Here is an 18,311-nt window from a genome sequence, read left to right on the forward strand (position 1 = left end):
GGCCGACTCTGAGGTTGCGGTGCTCATCTCGCTTTACTGGCCAAAGAAGCCGGCATACAGCTTCTGTGGCCAGCATGACTGAGCCGCTTCTGGCGAACCAGAGCAGCACACGGAAATGCCGTTTACCTTCCCACTGGAGCGGTACCTCTTTATCTACTTGCACTTTGATGTGCTTTTGAACTGCTAGGTTGGCAGGAGCAGGGACCGAGCAACGGGAGCTCACCCCGTTGCGGGGATTCGAACCATCAACCTTCTGATTGGCAAGTCCTAGGCTCTGTGGTTTAACCCATAGCGCCACCTGAGTCCCTTCTAAAATTGGTATTTTGCCTTTATTTCTAAGTTGAAGCCCAGACGACTTAAACAAAAAAACCAAAAAATGTGAGTTTACAAACAGTTAAAATCGTTTGTAGGATTGGAATATCACTTGTAGTTTAAGGTTGATTCTGGACATAATGGGTTTGGATTGTCATAGAAGATGCGGGAGGAAATGATTAATAATGGGGCACACAAAGGGAAGGATGGCAGTCTGGGAGATTCCTTGGGATCTTGTTTTTATTATTTATGTTTGATATATCTCTGTAAAAATTTAAGTTGAAAAACCAATTTATTTATTTTTTAAAAAGCAAGTTTCCAGTATCGATACCTACAAATTCCAGCCATTACCTTAAAGTGACTCGGTTAAAAGGATTCCATTGTAAACTGCTGATGTGACTTTAAGAGATGTTATCTTTCACATTGAAAGCCTGCTTATAAGATTTGCTTTTCACCTTTTGTAAAAAGCGACAGTGTCCTCTTTGGGTGGGTCAGGAAATCCCCAGTATTATCTCTGTTAGAACCCATTGGGAATGAAGGAATCCTAGAACTGTCAAGTTGAAAGGGACCCTGGGCATCATACGATACGATAATCTTTATTGTCATTGTCCCATAAAGGTAAAGGTAAAGGGACCCCTGACCATTAGGTCCAGTCGTGGCCGACTTGGGGGTTGTGGCGCTCATCTTGCTTTATTGGCCGAGGGAGCCGGCGTACAGCTTCTGGGTCATGTGGCCAGCATGACTAAGCCGCTTCTGGCGAACCAGAGCCTTCCTGCCGGAGCGGTACCTATTCATCTACTTGCACTTTGACGTGCTTTCGAACTGCTAGGTTGGCAGGAGCAGGGACCGAGCAATGGGAGCTCACCCCATTGCGGGGATTCGAACCGCCAACCTTCTGATCAGCAAGTCCTAGGCTCAGTGGTTTAACCCACAGCGCCACCCGCGTCCCTTCATTGTCCCATACAGAACAACAAAATTGAAAAATCTACATAAGACATTCAAAACCCGACAAGCCTGCTATCCCAGCTACCCCAACCTGGTTAGCCCCCTAAAAACTCTTGATACCCCATTTTTAAATACAATATACAGTGGTACCTCGGGTTAAGTACTTAATTCGTTCTGGAGGTCCGTTCTTAACCTGAAACTGTTCTTAACCTGAAGCACCACTTTAGCTAATGGGGCTTCCTGCTGCTGTCACGCCGCTGGAGCACGATTTCTGTTCTCATCCTGAAGCAAAGTTCTTAACCTGAAGCACTATTTCTAGGTTAGCGGAGTCTGTAACCTGAAGCGTATGTAACCTGAAGCGTATGTAACCCGAGGTACCACTGTACTCCTATACAGACTCCTTACAATGTGTTTAAAAACAAAATTGCATTTGGGTAGAAACTGTTTCTCAGGTGGCTAGTCATCTAGTCCCAACTTCTCGTAGTGCAAGTATATGCATCTGTCCCATACGGGGATCAAACCTGCAACCTTGGAGATTACCTGCACTGTGCTCTAATCAGCTGTCCAGAGCATCTCATGAGTCAAATTCTGCCTATGGGAACTTAGGCTCCAAGCCTCTTCTCTCATGAGCACAAAGCAGGTGTCCTGGGAACCTCACAAGCAGGGAACAATGAAAGGAAATTTCCTCCACCATAAGCAACTAGTAATCAGAGGAATATTTATGGTACGTCAAAACGTTTTCGGAGCCAGCAATTAAAGTACAGGTTGCCCTGAGAACAGCCCAGCGGTCAGCTTCACCTGCATCTTAATTTCCTGAACAGGAAGGTCTTAACCTCCCCGCAGAAGGATAACAAGGAGGGAGCCAATCTGGCCTCTCTTGGGGGTGAATTCCACAGTATGGGGGCAGCCACAAAAAAGGCTCTGCCTCGTGTTGCCATCAGATGTTGGTGAGACCTAGAGATGGTACTCACCTGAGGATCTTAGCACCTGGGCAGGTTCGGATGGCACTTGTGTACTCAGAATACATTTTTTAAATAAAAAAACCTCCTAAGCGTTTTCGAAATTAGCGATGATGATGATAAGGGAAGTTTTTAATGTTTAATAGGTTATTGTATTTTAATATTCTGTTGGAAGCCGCCAACAGATCAAACTTTTCAATTCTACCCCCACCAGCATCAATACATAGCTGCCCTTCATTCCTGCGTCTCAGAATGATGGAGTTTGCTTTGATCACACCCTGAACCAAGTTGCGCTTCGATTCTGCTTAGCAAATGTTGCCCCAGCCTCATCAGCAGCTCTGCCAATTAGCCTAGGCAGCCACAGAAGAGCTAATTAGTCTGGCAGGCTTCATCTTTAAACACCCTAATAGGGTGCCTAGAGAGCTGGAGGGAGGGAGGAGAGAGAGGTGTGTCTCTGATATAATCTGAATTATTACTCTTGCCTTCTGGACTGCCGTCTCCTGCAGTGTGAAACTGCTGCAGTTCTCGGCTGAAGGATGGTGAGCTTGGGAGCTTCTGATCAAGCCACAATTTAGTTGTCAGAACAAAGTGTGCCTTGTGTATGCAGTTTAACCCTGGTGTCTGAAGATTCTCCCCTGTGGGAAAAACAAACAGCAGGTGCAATCTGGACATATCCTGAATATAAAATTGGGGAGAATGAGGAGAACAAGACTTAAGGCTGGTGGGGGGCAAGGCACTTGATGGGCAAATTGAAAGGATGTTAACTCTTTCAGTTTTTTCCTGCAAATGTGTATTCCCTGCATTCCAGGGAGTTGGGCTAGACCAGTGTTTCCCAACCTTGGGTCTCCAGCTGTTTTTGGACTACAACTCCCATCATGCCTTGCTAGCAAGACCAATGGTCAGGGATGATGGGAGTTGTAGTCCAACAGCAGCTGGAGACCCAAGGTTGGGAAACACTGGGCTAGACACAGGGGTCAGCAAACTTTTTCAGCAGGGGGCCGTTCCACTGTCCCTCAGACCTTGTGGGGGGCCGGACTATATTTTGAAGGGGGGGGAATGAACCAATTCCTATGCCCCACAAATAACCCAGATATGCATTTTAAATAAAAGCACACATTTGATTCATGTAAAAACACCAGGCAAGCCCCACAAATAACCCAGAGATGCATTTTAAATAAAAGGACACATTCTACTCATGTAAAAACATGCTGATTCCCAGACAGTCCGCGGGCCAGATTTAGAAGGCGATTGGGCCAGATCCAGCCCCTGGGCCTTAGTTTGCTTACCCATGGACTAGATGGTCCACCACAGCTCTGCAATTCTATGGTTCTGTGTTCAAGTTCCACCATAAATGTGTGGCCATGAGAGACTCTTCATGGTTACAGTAAACGCAAGCTAGAATATATTGTGCATGCAACCTGGAAGAACAGTGCTCTTTTTTGGGGGGGGGGATGATTTCGGTGGGAGTGGTGAATAGGTTTTATGCAACACACTTTAGTGCAAGAATTCTAGTAAACTGAACTGGAGCAATTAAGATTTGAAAGGAGTGTGTGATGCCATTTTCTAATGTTGCTTCCCATGTCGTATAGAATCATAGAATCATAGAATCATAGAGTTGGAAGAGACCACAAGGGTCCAGCCCCCTGCCAAGCAGGAAACACCATCAGAGCACTCCTGACATATGCTTGTCAAGCCTCTGCTTAAAGACCTCCAAAGAAGGAGACTCCACCACACTCCTTGGCAGCAAATTCCACTGTCGAACAGCTCTTACTGTCAGGAAGTTCTTCCTAATGTTTAGGTGGAATCTTCTTTCTTGTAGTTTGGATCCATTGCTCTGTGTCCGCTTCTCTGGAGCAGCAGAAAACAACCTTTCTCCCTCCTCTATGTGACATCCTTTTATATATTTGAACATGGCTATCATATCACCCCTTAACCTCCTCTTCTCCAGGCTAAACATGCCCAGCTCCCTTAGCCGTTCCTCATAAGGCATCGTTTCCAGGCCTTTGACCATTTTGGTTGCCCTCCTCTGGACACGTTCCAGTTTGTCAGTGTCCTTCTTGAACTGTGGTGCCCAGAACTGGACACAGTACTCCAGGTGAGGTCTGACCAGAGCAGAATACAGTGGCACTATTACTTCCCTTGATCTAGATGCAATACTCCTATTGATGCAGCCCAGAATTGCATTGGCTTTCTGCTGTCATACCTGTTTCTGCTGTCTCCAGACCAAACAGGCTTGGCGGTTTTGGGAACCAAGCAGGAAGCCTGCAAAACCTTTGCAGCCTTTTGCTGTGATACCTGCATAGTAGGGGGTTTCTGTTAAATCCCCGACAGATGGCCATCCAGCCTCTTCTTAAAAACCTCCATTGAAGAAGAGTCGACCACTTTCCAAGGTCGTCTGTTGAGCAGCTCATAACACCAGAATGTTTTGTCTAATGTTTAGTCAGAATTTCCTTTCTTGGAATTTGAATCCACTGGCTCAAGTTCTCCCCTCTGGAGCAGGAGAAAACAAGCTTCTTCGCTCTTCCATGTGGCAGCTGTTGTGAACAAAAATCTGCTCTTTTCCCCCTTATGGGATATCCAAGAGCCCATATAGAGTCCTTACGTAGGTTCCCTACCAGAGAATATTGAGAAGCAAAGCAGCTAGTAAGCCTGATCTTTATTGATCTTTTGCAACAGGGTCCTCACTCCCCACACGCAGGAGGGAGGAGGAACCCAGAACAATGGTGTGCAAGCCCTTATATAGACTTTTGAAACTGCCACCCTGTAGATCAAGACCACCCCCAGAAACATCATGCATACATCACAGAAAGGGCAGTCTACAGCAGAAATCTGAGTGCTTTGTTTACCTCCTGTCTGCCAGGTTACCTGTTTAATGGTCACTTGATTGGATTGCCTGGGGAGCCTGGCCAGTCTTTTGTAATGATAAATACTTGGTTCCTGAGCCAGGTCACAGGATCACACCCTATTCATATCTTAAATGTGCCTTTAAGACAGGATTTGTGAAGGAAAGAGACAATGGAGAGGTTTTCCCACTTTGACCTTGCAGAGAAATAATTTGCTCAGTTTGGGAATCAAAATGGTTCCAGGTCGGTCTTCCTATGCTGATCTATGTACATGCTTGCTTGCTTGGCACATTTATGAACATTTAACATATAACTAAGACCTCAAAATTCCTGTTACAGGTAGGTAGCCGTGTTGGTCTGCCATAGTCAAAACAAAATAAAAGAAAAAAAATTCCTTCCAGTAGCACCTTAACGACCAACTAAGTTAGTTCTAGGTATGAGCTTTCGTGTGCATGCACACTTCTTCAGATACACATATTAAGTACGTAACCAGAGGTACCACTGTACTACAGTGGAACCACAGTTTTCAAACGTAATCCGTTCCGGAAGAACGTCCGACTTCCGAAACATTTGAAAACTGAAAGTGGGAGCCTCAATTCAATAGGGAAACTCGAAACGGAAGCTGCGTCAGATGTTCGGGTTCCGAAAAACGTTTGAAAACTGGAGCATTTGCTTCCAGGTTTTTGGCATTCGGGAGCTGAAACGTTCAAAAACAGAGCCGTTCAAGAACTGAGGTTTGACTGTACTAGTAAGTCAGGTGTCCCACACCTTATATTTGTGCAGCTGATTGTTTCTGCCGAAGTGCAGAACCTTACGTTTGTACCTTTTTAAAACTGATTTTGTTCGTTTTGGTACAGTTCTCCAGTCTGTTAAGGGCATCTTGAACTCAAGACCTATCACTTGGGGTGGCAGGTATTTAGAAATACCTCTGCCTTGTAGAAACAGATGGCTCCTCGCCTCCTTCTGTTCTCTCTCTCACACACAAAAAGAAGTTTATTACTCTTTTCCCTTCTTCATCTCTTGGCTCAAATCATTTCTTTCTACTTCCTGTAATTCGGCTTGGATGTCAGGTGGGGTCGCTATGGCAACCCATTTCCATGGCTGCAAATGGCAAACATTTCCAGACAGTTGCCCCTTCTGGTGCCACAAAACACACACAAGCAAGCAAATGTCTCCCTGGCAAAGGGGTGAGCTTCTTTCTCCCTGCAAAGAAGCTCCTGCCTGCTCAAACCGGGTCTCAACCAAGCTCAGAAACAGGGCCATGGTTTTTGTCCCAGCGCAAGGAGACAAGGGGAACTGGAAATTCTCCAAAAACAAACGGGATTTTCAAGCCAGCTCTGCAACAAAACGTTGCAGTTCGAAGTGTTCCTCTTCAGGGTTTCAGCAGCCAGTCAGGGCCTCATCCATGATTTTGCACACAGCCCAGTCTTCCTCCTGCACCAGCAGGCATAGTCTTCCTTAGACCGCTTTGGGTTTGGGACACTGAAAGTACAGTCCGTAATTAAAACAGTGGTACCTCTGGTTGTGAACGGGATCCGTTCTGGAGGCCCATTCGCAACCTGACAGGAACGCAACCTGTGTCTGCGTGGGTTGTGATTCACCGCTTCTGCGCATGCGTGTAATATCGTTTTGCGCGTATGCGCATGTGCGAGCGGCGAAACCTGGAAGTAACCCTTTCCGATACTTCCGGGTTGATGCAACCTGAAAACGCTCAACCTGAAGCAAAGGTAACATGAGGTATGACTGTATAGAAATTATTTGAATTGCAGGTTATGAGGTTTCATAAGCCAGTGTGGTTAGAGTAGCTAGGCAGCGGCGGAGCAAGCCGACCAGGAGCCTGGGGCAGCGCACATGCCCTGCGCCCAGGGGTGGGGCCAGCTGCCAGCAAGACGCTCCGTGGGGCCTCCGAGGAGTCTGTCTGCCTCCTCTTGCCCCACAGCTGCCCCACAGCTGAGGGGGAGGTGACGGGCGGACCGTTTGGGGCAGTGAGGAGCCTAGGAGAGACGCTTGGCTTGGGCGCACTGCAGGCCCCACGGTGAGTGCCGCCTGGCATTTTGTCGCCCCCCTCAGTGGTGACACCTGGGGCTGCCACCCCCCTCCGCCCCTGGAGCTGGGATCAGGGAAACCTGGGTTCAAATCCCCATGCTGTTGGGTGACTTTGGGCCAGTCACTTTCCTACCTCTCAGGGTTGTGAGGGTGAATTTGGGAGAACTTATGTACCGCCCCAGCATGAGCTCATTGGAGGAAAGGCAGATTATGAACGTGATTAGTAATAATAATAATAATAATAATAATAATAATAATAATAATAATAATTTATTATTTATACCCCGCCCATCTGTGGCTTCCAAACAAAATATTAAAATACAGTATTGCATCAAACATTAAAAGCTTCCCTAATCATGGCTGCCTTCAGATGTCTTCTAAAAGTCTGGTAGTTGTTGTCTTTGACATCTGGTGGGAGGGCATTCCACAGGGCGGGTGCCACCACCGAGAAGGCCCTCTGCCTTGCTCTTTTTCACCGTTTAACTGTTGCTTCTTCTGGGAAAATCTTTTGGTTTACTACAATGCTCACCTCCTCCATGTACCAATTCCACTTTCCTTTAGCAGACGTGGGCTTGGCTTCTGTGACTGTCCCTAAGATGCCTCAGAGCCTTCTGTTTCGGAACTAGACCATCTCCTATGGTGGATGCTTATGGCAGATGTATTTCTACATGGAGTTTGGCAACACACACAGCTTCCTCTTGGCTTACAAGGCTTATTTTTATTTTTTTTTATTATTATTATTTATTATCAATGAAATTTATATACCATCTTATAACCACAGGTCTCAGGGTGGTTGCAACGTAAAGCCACAATATAAAAATACAAAATACGTAATAAGAACAAAAACAAGGCCATAATCCCCGCCTCCCAACACATTTTAAAAGGGCACAATTCCGAGCAGAATCCAAAGGGTTGGTGCTGACCTTTCAAGCCCTAAACGGCCTCGGTCCAGTATACCTGAAGGAGCATCTCCACCCCCATCATTCTGCCCGGACACTGAGGTCCAGCGCCGAGGGCCTTCTGGCAGTTCCCTCACTGTGAGAAGCAAAGTTACAGGGAACAAGGCAGAGGGCCTTCTCGGTGGTGGCACCTGCCCTGTGGAATGCCCTCCCACCAGATGTCAAGGAAATAAACAACTATCTGACTTTTAGAAGACATCTGAAGGCAGCCCTGTTTAGGGAAGCTTTTAATGTTTGATGTTTTATCGTGTTTTAAATATGTGAAGGCAGAGCATATCCATCCTGGCTAGTAGCCAAAGCCCCCCTAGCCCTCTCCTCCTCCATGAATATGTCCAATCCTCTTTTAGATCCATTTAGAGCATGGGTAGGCAACCTAAGGCCCAGGGGCCGGATCCGGCCCAATCGCCTTCTCACTCCGGCCTGTGGACTGTCCAGGAATCAGCATGTTTTTACATGACTAGAATGCTTCCTTTTATTTAAATGCATCTCTGGGTTATTTGTGGGGCCTGCCTGGTGTTTTTACATGAGGAGAATGTGTGCTTTTATTTAAAATGCATCTCTGGGTTATTTGTGGGGCCTTCCTGGTGCTTTTACATGAGGAGAATGTGTGCTTTTATTTAAAATGCATCTCTAGGTTATTTGTGGGGCCTGCCTGGTGTTTTTACATGAGGAGAATGTGTGCTTTTATTTAAAATGCATCTCTGGGTTATTTGTAGGGAATAGGAATTCATTCATTTATTTATTTTCAAAATATATTCCGGCCCTCCACAAGGTCTGAGGGACAGTGGACCGGCCCCCTGCTGAAAAAGTTTGCTGATCCCTGATTTAGAGCAATGGACCTCCCTCCCCTTTAGACTTCCCAACTCGGTGTGCAATGGTTGGGGGCTGAGTCTAGGGATGTTGGGGCTGAGTACCGCTGTGCAGGGAGCTTTTCCTCCCACCTCCTTGCTTATCTCCCCCCCCCCCACACATTTTGGAAGAGCCCCTGAACCTTGTGCCGTAGTCCTCCGGCTCCTGGACCATCCCTTTTGCAGCCCTGGTGCTTAGAGCTCCTGCAGGCAGTTGGCATGGCAACGTCAAGCACCCGCTTCCTCCTTCCATAGAGAGAAAGATGCTAGAGTCAACACCAAGCAGCTGCGAGGAGGGAGCAGGCTGCTGGCAGGTCATGCTCCCACCCGATGGGTGGCCTTTTGTGGCTGCGTTTGTTGCTGCTGCTATTTTATTTAAAAAACTGTAGAGTGCATTCAGTGTATAGTATGTTGTTGTTGTTGTTTAGTCATTTAGTCGTGTCCGACTCTTCGTGACCCCCTGGACCAGAGCACACCAGGCTCTCCTGTCTTCCACTGCCTCCCCCACTTTAGTCAAACGCATGCTGGTCGCTTCGAGAACACTGTCCCACCACCTTGTCCTCCATCGTCCCCTTCTCCTTGTGCCCTCCATCTTTCCCAACATCAGGGTCTTTTCCAGGGAGTCTTCTCTTCTCCTGAGGTGGCCAAAGTCTTGGAGCCTCAGCTTCAGGATCTGTCCTTCCAGTGAGCACTCAGGGCTGATTTCCTTCAGAATGGAGAGGTTTGATCTTCTTGCAGTCCATGGGACTCTCAAGAGTCTCCTCCAGCACCAGAATTCAAAAGCATCAATTCTTCGGTGAAGAATTCTACTGCCTAGAATGTTATTTTTATTTCAGACCTTACAGATTTTAGACAAAATGGACTGTTTCAAGAAGTGGCAGAAAGATATTTCTAAATTTGTCTGGCAGGGCAAAAAGCCCAGAATAAAATTTAAGATTTTAACTGACGCAAAAGACAGAGGGGGCTTTGCCCTGCCAGACTTAAGACTCTATTATGAATCAGCGGCCTTCTGCTGGTTGAAACACTGGCTACTTCTTGAAGATGCAGATATTTTGGACTTAGAAGGGTATGATAATAACTTTGGATGGCATGCATATTTATGGTATGACAAGGTAAAGGTGCATAAAGGGTTTAAAAACCATATTGTCAGGAAAGCATTGTATAATGTTTGGAACCGATACAAAGATCTATTGGAAAGTAAAACCCCTAGTGGTTGTCACCAATGGAAGCTAAAGCGGTGAAAAAACTTAATATGGACTCTAATTGGCCAAAATATTGTGAAATCCTAGAACAAGATGGTGAAAAGCTTAAACTTCAGAGTTATGAGAAACTAAAGTTCAAAGTTCGAGATTGGTTACATTACCATCAGATAAATGAGGCATTTAAGCAAGACAGGAAATTAGGATTTCAGAAGGAGAGGTCAAAGCTAGAAACAGAACTGTTAGAACCCAATACTAAGAACTTGTCTAGAATGTATAACTTGCTGTTGAAATGGAATACGCAGGAGGAAACGGTTAAATCAGCTATGATTAAATGGGCTCAGGACTTAGGTCATGACATTATGTTTGCTGACTGGGAACAGTTATGGACCACTGGTATTAAGTTTACGGCGTGTAGTGCCTTAAAAGAGAACATAATGAAAATGATCTACAGGTGGTACATGACCCCAGTCAAGCTTGCAAAAATTTACCATTTGCCCAATAATAAATGCTGGAAATGTAATGAGTCTGAAGGAACCTTCTACCACCTTTGGTGGACCTGCCCAAAGATTAAAGCCTTTTGGGAAATGATCTATAATGAAATTAAGAAAGTCCTTAAGTGGACTTTTTCAAAGAAACCGGAGGCTTTTCTCTTGGGCATGGTTGGCCAATTGGTGCCAAGGAAGGATAGGACATTCTTTATGTATGCAACTACAGCAGCAAGAATTCTTTTGGCAAAGTATTGGAAGACGCAAGAACTACCTACTCTGGTAGAATGGCAGACAAAGGTGACAGAATTCATGGGATTGGCAGAGATGACCGGCAGAATCCGCGACCAGGGGAGAGAGACAGTGGAAGAGGACTGGAAGAAATTCAAAATATATCTCAAAGACTCTTGCAAAATTGAGGATCGTTAAGATGTCAAGGGGTATGAATTAGAGAATTACAGCTGTAAACAATAATTTTAAGTTAATCTAAAGAGAATTAATAGGGAAATTGATCAAAGGGTTGCTAAAGAATTGTGAAATAAGGATGCAGGGAAAGGGAGGTAAGGGGAAGTCATGTTTTATATGTTTTTGTTTTGTGTTCTGTTTGTTTTGTTTTTGTTGTGATGTGTCAGAAAACTTAATAAAAATTATTTTTTTAAAAAAAAAAAATTCTTCGGCGATTAGCCTTCTTTATGGTCCAGCTCTTACTTCCATACATCACTACTGGGAAAACCAGAGTTTTACTATACGGACCTTTGTTGGCAAGGTGATGTCTCTACTTTTTAAGATGCTGTCTAGGTTTGTGTATAGTATAGTGTATAGTATGGTGTATTTTAAAATGGGGTTTCAGAGTTTTTAGGGGTTTTTGAATGTTTTATGTAGTTTTTATGTAGTTTTATGTAGTTTTTATTTAGTTTTATGTAGTTTTGTAGTAGTTTTATGTAGTTTTTCAATTTCTTTGTCCTGCATGGGACAATGATAATAAAGATATTGTATATCGTATGTACAGTGGATGCTTGGGTTGCGAACGTGATCCGTGCGAGATGCATGTTCGCAACCCGCAGCGTTCGCAACCCACACTGGCTTATCTGCGCATGCACAGGTTGCGATTTGGCACTTCTGCTCATGCGCAAAGCATGATTTAACGATTCTGTGCATGCACGGTTGCCGAAACCTGGAAGTAACCCGTTCCGGTACTTCCAGGTTTCGGCGGTCCATAACCCGAAAAAACGCAACCTGAAGCGTCTGTGACCCAAGGTATGACTGTATATTTCCCCACCGACTGGGGGTCCTGATCCTAAGAGCATGAAAAGAGCCTTCCGCATCAGGCTGGTGGCCCAGTGAGTCCCCCATAGGAGCCAACTCCTAGGGGCGGAGGGGTCTTTGGGCCCCCCCATAAAAAAATCGAGGGGGCTGTCCTCACCCCAAAGTTGATGGGCATTGCCATTCAAATGATGCGCTGGTACGGTTGCATGGGATCAATTATATGGGGCAGGGCTTACCTGGAAACCCCCCCCCCTATATTTTATTCAAGTTGACACCCCTGTAGAAGAAGAAGAAGAGTTTGGATTTGATATCCCGCTCCATCACTACCCAAAGGAGTCTCAAAGCGGCTAACATTCTCCTTTCCCTTCCTGCCCAACACTCTGTGAGGTGAGTGGGGCTGAGAGACTCCAGAGAAGTGTGACTAGCCCACGGTCACCCAGCCGCTGCATGTGGAGGAGCGGGGAAGTGAACCTGGTTCCCCAGATTAGGAGTCCACCGCTCCTAACCACTACACCACACTGGCACTGGGGAGGCTTTTCCATTTTCCTTGACGTTCCAGAGAAATCATTTGGTCAGTTTGGGAGTCAAAATGCTTTCAGGGCTGTTTTCCTGTGCTGCTTCAGATATGTGGTTTATATATTTATGTACATGTTTGCTTGGTACATTTATGAACATTTATTATATATACAAGACCTTATTTTTTTATTTCGATAGCATGCTGTGGGAGGGGGAACACTCTTCAGCCTGAGGGCCATATTTTCTTTGAGGCAGCCTTTCAGGGACTGCACGGCAGTGGTGGGCCAAAGGGGTGGAGAAGCAAATGCAATATTTACCTTCCTACAGTAGTCTAGTTTCTGTGCACCACCCTCCTCTCAAACTTAGCAGAGTTGAAGGCCAGAGGCAAAAAACCTTGTTATGCAAAGCTTGGTCAGCAGGGAGTGTGACCTAGGGCGAGTCTTCGGGGGTGTGTGTATCAGGTATAGAGACCTGGAGGGCCACATTTGAATCCAGGGCTTGTGATTCCCCAACAAGGTTTTATTTCTCTATTTTTCTTGGTTTGGAATGCGTGGCTGTTGCGAAGAGGGGCAGAGGCAGCCGGTTTGCCTGGACAGCTGAAGTGTTTACAGCAGCCGGTGAAATGAGCACTAGGGGTTTTTTCTATCTCCTGCCCCCCCCCTCCTCTGTGTTCAAGCCTTGGAGTAAGGCTTGCTTGAGCCGTTGATGTTTGCTTTTTTGCGTTGCCATTTGCCTCCCCCTGGGAGTTGTTTGGGAGGATGCTGTGGGTATAATTTGATGCTTTGGTTTTAATGAGGATGATTTGACAATACAGATCGGTTCAGGAAATGAAGGATGAGATGCTAAGTGCCGGCTGACGCTTAGTGTCTGATGTTCCGAAGCGGGGAAGCAAACTCCCAGTCAGGAAGCTAAGGAAAGCTCCCCAAGAAAGCTAAAGATGAGACGCAAGAGATCTGTAATGAGATCTTCCGATATTTCCACTTTGGGTTGAAAGCAGCTTTCGTTCAGAGCTGTGGACCGCTGTCTCCCCACTTGCATTTTCTTGCAGCTGGTTTTTAGAGGCGTACGACCACCGGCAGTGGGAGAAGTGATCATCATAGCTGTTATGGCTTGCAGCCATTGGTAGCCTTGCCCTCCACAAATTTGCCTAGCCCTTTCCGGAAGCCGTCCCAAGTTGACGGCCATGGCTGCATCTTGGTAGTGCAGATTCCGCAGTTCGACTGTGCATGTTGCAAAAGGAGTAGTTTTGTTTTGTTTCGAGTTATTAAAGCATTCAAATACAGTGGTACCTCGGGTTACAGACGCTTCAGATTACAGACACTTCTGGTTACAGACTCCGCTAGCGCAGAAATAGTACCTCGGGTTAAGAACTTTGTTTCAGCATGAGAACAGAAATCGTGCTGCAGTGGCGCAGCGGCAGCGGGAGGCCCCATTAGCTAAAGTGGTACCTCAGGTTAAGAACAGTTTCAGGTTAAGAATGGAGCTCCAGAATGAATTAAGTTCTTAACCCGAGGTACCACTGTACCACCTTTTGAATTGCATGTTTGCATAGGATGGGATGAGCCTGTCAAAATATCCGATCGTCAGCTATGAGAAGGGCTCTGTGATGTGTATTATATTTAGTCACTTGCTTCAGTATTGTAAGAAAAAGCAAAAGAAAAAAAAATGATGTATTTTGGGACTGATTCAGACAACCGCAGCAGGGTGGCTTGAAAGGGGAAAGAGGTGGGCAGCTTGCCACATGGGCAGCTGCTTTGAGAAGACAGGTAAGCTCTCTACACCCAGCCTTTGCCAACCTGTTGCATTCCAGATGTTTTGGACTCCTGGCTGTAGTCAGCTGGCTGTGGCTGATGGGAGTTGTGGTTCAAAACATCTGGAGGGCACCAGTATGCTAGGCCCGGGGGTAACCCAAGCAATACGGTCCAGGTCCGGTCCCAAATCCAAGGGTTCCGCCGGCAGTCAGTCCAACAGGGCCAAGGCAGGACACGAGGCAGGAAACCAGGCAAGGACAGGCACAACAGCCTTTTATCTCTGTTGGGGTAACGGCCGGTCCTGATCCCCCAGTGACTCACCTCCCTGTCTCGCCCGAAGGTGAGCACTCCTCCTGCGAGTACTCAGGTCTCTCCTTCTCTTAGACCTCAGTCTCTGCAGCTTGGGAGATGTCAGTGGGTTACTAGACCCAGAGGCCGCCTCAGCCTCCCCTGACCCAACCTGTAGTGGAGCAGCTGTAAGTGATGGCCCAGCTGAAGGCAGGCTCCGGCCCCGGAGTCGGCCCAGCTGGTGTTTGTTGCAGGGGAACCTGTGCAGACTGGGGCTCTTCAGGATCAAGCCCCAGACTTGGTTCAGGTGATGCCTGAGGCAAAGGATCCGGTGCAGACTGAGTCTCCTCTGGTTCTGAGTCTGAGCCCGAGTCCCAGGCCATCACAACTAGGTTGGCAAAGGCTGGTATAAACCATACAAGGCTGGAGAGACCCGTGGCTGTCCCTCCTTCCCATCCACATGAGAACATAAGGAGAGCCTTTAGCTGGATCAGGCCCGTGGTCCATCTGCTCCAGCATCCTGTTCTCACAGTGGCCAACCAGATGCCCTAGTGGGAAACCAGCAAGCAGGATTTGAGCACAAGAGCAACTCTCCCCTCCTGTGGTTTTTGGCGCTGTTCACTGTTTAATGTGGAATATGAACCCCTTGTGCATCCTTTAAAAACCCCCTTGCATACCCACCAACATTTATCTGATGAAAAGAGGGATGTGCTATTCCATCATCATCATCATCATCATCATCATCATCATCATCATCATCATCTTTAGACCCTGCCAATCTGACTGGGTTGCCCCAGCCCCTCTGGGTGGCTTCCAACATTTATAAAGACACAGTAAAACATGAAACATAAAAAAACTTCCCTAGACAGGGCTGCCTTCAGGTGTCTTCTCAAGGTTGTATAGTTATTAATCTCCTTGGCTCAGCGGGTTGCATAACCCTGTACCCTCCAACATTTCTCTGATGAAAATACGATACGATACTATACAATACGATAATCTTTATTGTCATTGTTCCATACAGAACAACGATATTGAAAAAATCTACATCAGACATTCAAAAACCAACAAGCCTGCTATCCCAGCTATCCCAGCCTGGTTAGCCCCCTAAAAACTCTGATACCCCATAATTAAATACAATATACTCCCATAGAGACTACCTTACACTGCATTTAAAACCAAAATTGCATTTGAATCTCAAGCGGCTAGTCCTAGTCTTTATGACCCTGGACCTTCTTCCAGAAGGCAGAAGCTGAAAGAGATCATTTCCGGGGTGTGCACTATCCTGCACTATCTCTGCAGCTTTCTTATGGCACCTGGAAGCATAGATTTGATCCAAGGTGGGAAGAGTGCACCCAATTATTCTTTCCGCAGTCTTTACAACCCTGGACAGCATTGTTTTTCCCCTGACCGTGCAGCTCCCAAACCACACACACCTTAGGGACGTCCTAAGGAAAAGCAGGACATTCCGGGGCAAATCAGAATCCGGGACAGCTTCTGTAAATCCAGGACTGTCCCCGGAAAATAGGGGCACATGGAGGGTTGTTCATACAATGTCCCAAGCTGTCTCCCTGCTAAATCCAGAGTTTTCTTATGCTTGGAAAATCTGAAACTCTCCCCTCTGCTTTAAAAGCTCTCCTACCAGTTTTCCATGGACACCATTGTCTTCTGTTGTTTATTTTTTTTAAAAAAAAAGCGGAGGTTTTTTTTTATGTGGAACGTCCTCTAAAGAAGCATGGTTGCTTGAAACAGCAACTGGGGAGAATGGATGCGAAAACTTGGGTTAAAATCGCCCCCGGATATAATCCACTTGGGAATGGACCGCTAGGGGACAAATTGATTGAGTAAAATTGTGAATTTCATGGGCAAGTCTGTGTGGGCCCTATGGCAGCTCGCTGTGTTTGTTATGCTCAAGGTACAGCCCTGGTCTCCGCTGCGTTTGGCCAGCATGTCTAAGGAATTGCTCCTGTAAGAAGGCGATGGTGTGTTCATGGAATGATCATCGATCTCTGTGCTGTAAGTCTCACCAGAGGGAAGCTGCCGGCACATTTATGCCAGAGCCTGACAGTTGCGTCGTGACGCTCCGAAATGCGGTGGTTGCATTCTGCTGGCATGGTACAGGTGGTGTCTAAGAACACAAGAATAGGAAGAAGATTTCGCACGGAGGAGGGAAAGAGGAGAGTGGCAGTGATAATGTCTCAATTCCAAAGGAAATGTTGTAAACACTGTCTGGGGTATGCACTGACACATTGAGGCCTTTGGATGGTAGCAGGTGCCCTAAAGTGGCCGCTTAGGGACCAGCAAGAAAGAGATCAAAAGGAGGACAGGTTTGCATATAAAATGTGTGCATGCTGATTTATAGACACAGGTGGAAATCGAGGAAAGGTTGCTGTAATTTAAACAGAAATAGAATACATCTGGGCAGGATGGTGATGGGGCGTTCCAGCTCAGCCTGCCCTCCAGGTACTAAAGCAATGGTTCTCAAACTTTTTTCACGGTGCCACTTTCAGAATAAACAATGGTTTGCACCACAGCAGATGTTTTATTGATAAGAAATACCGTATTTTTCACTCTATAAGACGCACCAGACCACAAGATGCACCTAGTTTTTGGAGGAGGAAAACAAGAAAAAATATATTCTGAATCTCAGAAGCCAGAACAGCAAAAGGGATCGCTGCGCAGTGAAAGCAGCAATCCCTCTTGCTGTTCTGGCTTCTGTGATAGCTACGCAGCCTGCATTCGCTCCATAACACACACACACATTTCCCCTTACTTTTTAGGAGGGAAAAAGTGAGTCTTATAGAGCAAAAAATACAGTACATCGGAAAACAAAATGAAACAACTCCTAGCAGTGCTTGATTTATAACACAGAACACAACTACTTTATAATACGTTTTTGGGGCACCCAGAAGGTACGAAACAATGCAGCGACACATTCTGCAAATTAAAAAAAAAATCTTTTTTTTTTATACTGTTGTTGGCATCTGTCTGTCTTGGGAGACAAAGGGAGGAGGGCATCTTTGTGGGTGAAGCCAAACTGTTGGAAGGTTGCAGCGCCTGCTGTGGCTGTAGAGACCGATGTGGGAGAGACATGTTTTGTTGCAGCCGGGGCAGAGGAAGGCGACTGGTTGTTCTGACGCAGGTGTGCCATGACATTTCTTCTTTCTGTGCTCCTCCCAGCGGTCATTTTTCCACTGGTCACTGCTGTGAATGCACAACCTGACTACATGTTTCCAGGCGGTCGTCTGCATGGGATTCCCGTACGGTGGAGTTGATGTTACTATAATATACTAGGCTGAAATGTTTAAATGTTTCTTTGATTGTCCTTGAATCTTCCTGCTACACTTGCCACCCTCTCCTGCTGCACAAATAATAATAATAATAATAATAATAATAATAATAATAATAATAATAATAATTTATTTATACCCCGCCCATCTGGCTGGGTTTCCCCAGCCACTCTGGGTGGCTTCCAACAAAATATTAAAATACAGTAATGCATTAAACATTAAAAGCTTCCCTAAACAGGGCTGCCTTCAGGTGTCTTCTAAAAGTCTGGTACAGTAGTACCTCGGGTTAAGTACTTAATTCGTTCCGGAGGTCCATTCTTAACCTGAAACTGTTCTTAACCTGAAGCACCACTTTAGCTAACGGGGCCTCCTGCTGACTCCGCGCTGCCGGAGCACGATTTCTGTTCTCATCCTGAAGCAAAGTTCTTAACCTGAAGCACTATTTCTGGGTTAGCGGAGTCTGTAACCTGAAGCGTATGTAACCTGAGGTACCACTGTAGTTGTTGTTCTCTTTGCCATCTGGTGGGAGGGCGTTCCACAGGGCGGGTGCCACTACCGAGAAGGCCCTCTGCCTGGTTCCCTGTAACTTGGCTTCTTCCAGTGA

General features: G+C 46.2%; 1 protein-coding gene and 1 long non-coding RNA gene across 2 annotated transcripts in view; one reads left to right on the forward strand and one right to left on the reverse strand.

Annotated features, from left to right (window-relative positions):
• The window catches only part of ADCY3 (adenylate cyclase 3), a 108,628-nt gene that overhangs the window by 38,372 nt on the left and 51,945 nt on the right, over nt 1-18,311 (forward strand). The gene's annotated exons all lie outside the window — the stretch shown is intronic.
• The window catches only part of LOC309338155, a 309,599-nt gene continuing 296,120 nt past the window's right edge, over nt 4,833-18,311 (reverse strand). The window contains exon 3 of the long non-coding RNA XR_014154768.1: nt 4,833-4,870. This is a non-coding gene — a long non-coding RNA (uncharacterized lncRNA). The remainder of the gene's footprint in view (nt 4,871-18,311) is intronic.

This window comes from Podarcis erhardii (assembly GCF_964252035.2).
Source record: "Podarcis erhardii genome assembly, chromosome: 3".
Taxonomy (NCBI): Eukaryota; Metazoa; Chordata; class Lepidosauria; order Squamata; family Lacertidae; genus Podarcis; species Podarcis erhardii.